This window comes from Myodes glareolus, chromosome 10 (genome assembly GCF_982192425.1).
Source record: "Myodes glareolus chromosome 10, mMyoGla1.1, whole genome shotgun sequence".
Lineage (NCBI taxonomy): Eukaryota > Metazoa > Chordata > Mammalia > Rodentia > Cricetidae > Myodes > Myodes glareolus.
The window spans coordinates 26,889,156-26,894,971 of record NC_142035.1 but is presented as its reverse complement, the minus strand read 5'-3'; the positions used below and the strand labels follow the sequence as shown (position 1 = coordinate 26,894,971).

The 5,816-nt window shown below is 50.5% G+C and overlaps 1 long non-coding RNA gene across 1 annotated transcript; it reads left to right on the top strand.

The window, feature by feature from the left end:
- Nucleotides 1-1,514: 1,514 nt before the first annotated feature.
- LOC125407735 (uncharacterized) lies at nucleotides 1,515-5,041 on the top strand. Its single transcript, XR_007234284.3, has 2 exons — nucleotides 1,515-1,941; nucleotides 4,132-5,041. It is a non-coding gene; the product is annotated as an uncharacterized LOC125407735 (long non-coding RNA).
- The last annotated feature ends 775 nt before the right edge of the window (nucleotides 5,042-5,816 follow it).

Below are 5,816 nucleotides of genomic sequence, written 5' to 3'. Positions count from 1 at the left end.
CCTGGCATAAATTCTGTTTGTTTTGTATCTTTACGCATATGGACACATACTTACTGTCCTCTTGATGGCTTCTTTCTTCCCTTCTTTCTTTTTCTAGTGTCTGTGTGCATGTGTGTTACTTCGCCGACATCCATATCAGAGGGAGTGACTTCCTATGAAGGAGAAGGAGCCGTGTATGGGGCATGATAGTGACACTGTGGAGGTGTGAGAGCCCATGGATGTGTGTGGAGGAAGCGGGAGGCGGGACAGAGTAAGCACCGGGTAGAGCAAGCAGCTTTGCTGGCCTCTTGCAAGCCTGATGCCCAGGGAGGCCAGAAGAGGCCATCAGAGCCCCTAGAATTGGAGCCACAGATGTGAGTTGCCATATGTGTGCTGTGCATTGAACTGGGTCCTCTTACCTGGTGAGCCATCTCTCCAGCCTCTTGAGTGAAAGTGTGTTGGAGTTTTTGAGACAGTGTTGCCTGTTGCCCAGGCTGGTCTTGAATTCAGGATGTAGCTAAGGCTGAGCAGTCTCTTACACAATGGGTGCACTCCACCACACCCGACTCCTGGTTTAACCAGGTGTCTCCAGAAGGACCTCCCTGTGAGTCCTTACAAGTTATACACCCCACAGCAGGGATGCGGACATTTGTCCTCCACTCTGCCTAAGCATTCGGGATGTCCAGGCTTCTGTTTTATTTTTTAATAATTTATTATATTTTTAGTTTATGTGCGTTGGTGTGCGTGTATGTCTGTGTGAGTGTATCAGATCTTGGAGTTACAGACAGTTGTGAGCTGCCATGTGGTGCTGGGACTTGAACTCGGGTCCTCTAGGAGAACATCTAGTTCTCTTAACCACTCAGCCATCTCTCCAGCCCCAGGCTTCTGTTTTATAAGCAAGGCTGCTGCTCATGTAGGTAAAAAGCACTTGGACCTCAAAGTCAAAAGCATGTTTGCGCTTCCACAGGGATCCTCCCGCGGAGTTAATCCCCATCCACCTCTGCCTCTTCCCCCACAGTTTCCGCAGCACAGGCTGTTTGTCCTCCAAACCTGTGATCTTTGCCACCTTGAAAAACTGAAAGTAGGGGTCTTTGTGAGGCCTTCCTAGAGCTTTCTCTGGTTATGGTGGGTGGGTGAATCTTTCTGTATTCTACTACCCTCAGAGCAGATGTGCAGGAACCCACGTTGGCGACTGGGGTACTCTTGTCGGGAGGAGGCACCGCTAGTGAGGAAGGGGTTGTGGCCAGCGGAGACCCTGCTGCTTCCTGAGCATAGCCTTCCTCCTCCGTCACACCTACCCATGGCTCTCACACGCCCACAGTGTCACAGGCCCCCAAAGAAGCTTCCTTCCCCTCCATAGGAAGCCACTCCCTCTTCCTGTCATTTAACATTTCTTTGGCCCTAGGATTCCGGAAGTCTGGGCTAGGGAGTTACCAGGTCGTTCTGTTAGAAGATAATAGACTCTGTGGTGATCTGTCCTGCCTTTAGTTGTGGAGCAGTGAGCAGAACCATTATGTGGATATCTCCATGGCAACTGTAGCCTCTAAAATTATTTGTGTGATATTGGACCAGCTCCTTATAACTTCCGAGAGTCAGGATTCCTGCCCATGAAGTTGAGTCAGTGATAAGGGAGCTGACTCCTGCTGTCTCCCACACCCATATCTCTTCGTATCTCTTCTCACCCTTGAACCTGCCAAGCTCTCCCTGCCTTAGAGCCTCTGCCCTGTGGTCCTATCTTTCTCTCTGTCTCTCACTCAGATGACTTCTCATGTTTTGCCCTGCTCTTTTTAGGTGGTGAATGTTGTCTGTCCCTACTAAGTGTTGCCGGCCCCTGCTACGCTCTAAGACCCGCTGACGCCTCCTCACACAGGTCTGGGATGTGAAGGTTTAGAAGATAAAGCTGAACTCAGTGCCTGGTGGATCCTGAGTCTCGGAGAACTCCACACTGTTGCTTGTCACTCTGTAAGCTCCAGTGGCTGTCACTGCTATCTGCCTGGAGGGAACAACCTCACCTGGCAAGTCCTGAGGGAGTGTTGGTGTGGTGTAGCACATAGGAATGTTGGAGAAGCAGAGGGTGTGAGCGGAACAGGCTGCTCTACCCTACAGCTGGAAAGAGGTCCCAGGCTGTCTTCTGTGGCTAGAACTGGACAATACAGACTGAGTTGTTTATGATGAGTAGCTCTTTGTGTGCTGGGCTTGGAGCCTGTGAATCCGAGGGCACAGCCATAATGCTCTGCTCTGTGTGGCCTTGGGCTAGAAACATAACTATTTTCGTCCAGCCTAACTTGGAGAGGGCATTCGCAGCAACCTTTTACAAGACCACTCTGCTGTGAGCCACGAACCCATCCCCCCACTAGCGTCTGAAAGGACGAATTCATTCAGCAGGGCAGAATCCTTATACCGCAAAAATCGCGCCTTCAAATACCATTAACTTGTGTCTTGGGAGGAGGTTAAGTTTCCAACAGTGACATGGCCATAGGCTCGGAAGTGGGCGTTACGCCTCAAGTTTTGGGTAGTTGGGGACAGGAGAGATGGCTTGGTGATAATAAACACCTGTTGCTCTTCCAGAAGACCAGAGTTTGGATTCCAGCACCCTATCAGGTAGCCCAGCTGCTGATAGCCCAGCTCTGGGAGATCTAATGTTCTCTTCTAGCCTCTGTGCTCATGTGTATCCACATAAGCAGACACACATATACATGTAAATTTAAAAAAATCTTAGGTTAGAAACTGAGGCTCAGACAGCGACAGACCTAAGACTACCATGTTGGTCGCTGTACTTCCAAAGCTGTCAAATACACATTAAAGAGTGATGTCATAGGCCTGTCATCCTGGGACTTGGGAGGTAGAGGCTACAGAGTCAGGAGTTTAAGGTTGTCTTTGGCTATACATCGAGGGCAGCCTGGGTTACATTAGAGTCTGTGTAGACAAATGAAAGCCCTTAGCACAGTGTCTAAGCACTAAATGTCTTGTCAGTGCTTAGAATTTGGGGGATATACCTGGGAAAAACCCATGTGCATGGGCCAGAACAGTAGCCTCTGGCTACGAGTGTTTCTTGTATGTTTGAGTCTCCTGGTGGAGGACTCCATGCTGACGCCTTCTCTGAGCTGGGAGGTCTTCTCTGGAGTCCCGGAGTATACGCTGAGGAGGCCTTTGTCCTGTAGCTGGATTAGAAGCTTTGTATGGCCGCTAGGCCTGACGTGGGGCGGGCCCAGTGGGTGCAGGACAGGAGCAGTGATACCCAGACTGTGATCTTGGGTTACATGCTGTGGCAGACAGCTGGCACATGCGCGCACACACACACACTCCTGCTCCTTCATGTAAGTCACACTCATGCTCACAGGGTGTGGGTCATTCCACATTCCAAGAGTCCTCTTAGACCCCAGGCTGTGGTAGGGTCAGGTCACGTGGTACACCAAGGACCCACAGTGCCCATTCTAAAACACCTAAAACATCCAAATTTCTGTGTGCGTCTCTCTCTCTCTCTCTCTCTCTCTCTCTCTCTCTCTCTCTCTGTCTCTCTCTCTCTCTCTCTCTCTCTCTCTGTGTGTGTGTGTGTGTGTGTTTTGAGACAGAGTTCACTACTGTAGCCCTGACTGTCCTGGAACTCACTGTGTAGACTTTGAACTCACAGAGCTCTGCCTGCCTCCACGCCTGGAGTGCTGGGATTAAAGGCCTGAGTCATCATACTCTACTCGGCCACTTAGGACCTCTGAAAGCTCCCACCCAGTGTGGCTACTCTTGTACCTATAATCCCAGCATTTGAGAAGGCGAGGCAGAGTGAACGCCAGGAGCTCCAGGTCAGCCTGGGCAACATAAGGATATCTCATCTCTTAAAACAACAAAAGATTAGTGAAAAAAATGAGTTCACGCCTCCCCCTGTTCTTTTCTCTGTCCCTTCCCATGGGCCTTCCTTCACTAGCTGGCCTGGGACCAGTGAAGTGCTCCCCCCCCCCCCCATAAGCTCACACTCACACACCTGCTTGTGTACATACAACCAGATGCCAAGTCTGGCAGCTCCTCCCCTGCCAAACCAGATCAGGTCTGGCCCTTGCCCAGGTGTACGCCCCAAAGGACATCCTGTTTTTCTCTCTGCCCTGAGCACATGGCCCAGATCGGATGCTTATGAAATCCTCTGCCTTCTTCCCTCACCAGGTCCCTGATGGCCTGGTGCCCAGAGCTTGGCTTTGGTTAGGCTGGGACAGGAAGCTCTCAATCCTGCTGACAACAACCCCACCTGAGACATGGGAGGAGGCAGTTAGCTACTGGTCCCATCACCACGCATGACCGTGGGGTGTACCTGCACACACAGGCTCACAGGAGGATGTGACCCATCCAAGGCCACAAGGACTGTAAGCATGGGAACCCAGCCAAGGCACATCTCTGTGCTCACCACTGCTGGAAGGGCCAGGCTCCAGTCACCGCCATTCACTGATGGACTGACATACAATAAGCGCTCAATAAATGTAGCTACTAGAGTGTGTCTCAGACCTCATCCTCATACTTGGCACGTGAGCGCGCGTCAGGAAGCATCTTGGGGTATAGCATGCTGTTGAACTTACGTCTGATTTACATCAGACCATACGTCTGTGAGTCCAGAAGAAGCTCCTGTTCACCTCCAGCAACGCACACCACTCCATGGTGATATGGGAGAGTCCAAGTTGCAATTTAAGCTTTAAGAGCTGTGCCTAAGAGATCCATAAAACAAAATGCCTCTGATCTGCAAGCCCCTTGGCCAAGGACAGATCGTTCCTGAAATGCTGGAGGCTGTTGTTTATGGGGGATAACAAGCCACATTTTTTCATTCCCCTAACCAAGTTTGTTTGATCCATCTGCACCAATGTGCTTGATCAGATGTGGGCGGGAGGTTGACAGGGTAGAGGTGCATCAGGATGTATGCTTGCCCCTGATTGGACCTGATGGGAAATGCAATTACGGGTTTTCCTTCTTAAGCCGTTACAAACTGTGATTCTGGGCCATTTTCCTGGAACCTGGGTGTGGACCTAGCCAGAGTCCATCCACCTGGTCAGTATTTAATTAAAGGAGGCTTCAATTTTGGCTTCAAGCTGTGTTCGTGGTCTTATTCTCAATGGGTGGGATTAGCAGATACTCGGAGGATCTCTGATCTTGTGTCAGGGCAGAGTATGGTGTTCATCTAAACAGACACGTATGCTCCTGTCTGTGGTCCTGGGTGGGGCGGTGTGTGAGAGAGTGACCCCTCCAGCAGGTTGGTGGGTTTCTGTACAGGAGGTGCCAGAGGAAGGGGGCATTCTCGACTTGTATTCTTCTCATTCAAGTTTCAGGCCTACCAGCTTTTCAGTCTTGGGCAGGATGCTTCCGTGCACATACACTGTGCTCCAGTTTCTGTGAACTGGAGGGTGGTAACCCTCTACAAGGACAAACACCTCTATAGTCTACTGTGGAGACAGAACCAGCCCAGTCAGGTGCTCTGTATGTCACTATCATTGGGTTGTTTTGAATTGTTTTTCATTTTTTTGAGACAGGGTTTCTCTGTAGCTTTGGAGCCTGTCCTGGAACTAGCTCTTGTACACCAGACTGGCCTCGAACTTACAGAGATCCACCTGCCTCTGCCTCTCGAGTGCTGGGATTCAAGGCATGCATCTCCACCCCCTGGCTCTACTACTTTTTTTTTTTAAAGATAGGGTCTCACTATGTAGCCCTGGCTGGCCTGAAACTCACTATATAGACCAGGCCATCCCCAGATGCAGAGATTCGTCTGTCTCTCTCAAATGTCAGGTTGGTCTTGAATTCACTGTGCATCCAGGAATGCTCTTGAATTTCTGACCCTCCCGCTTCTACCTCTCAAGTACTGGAATGGC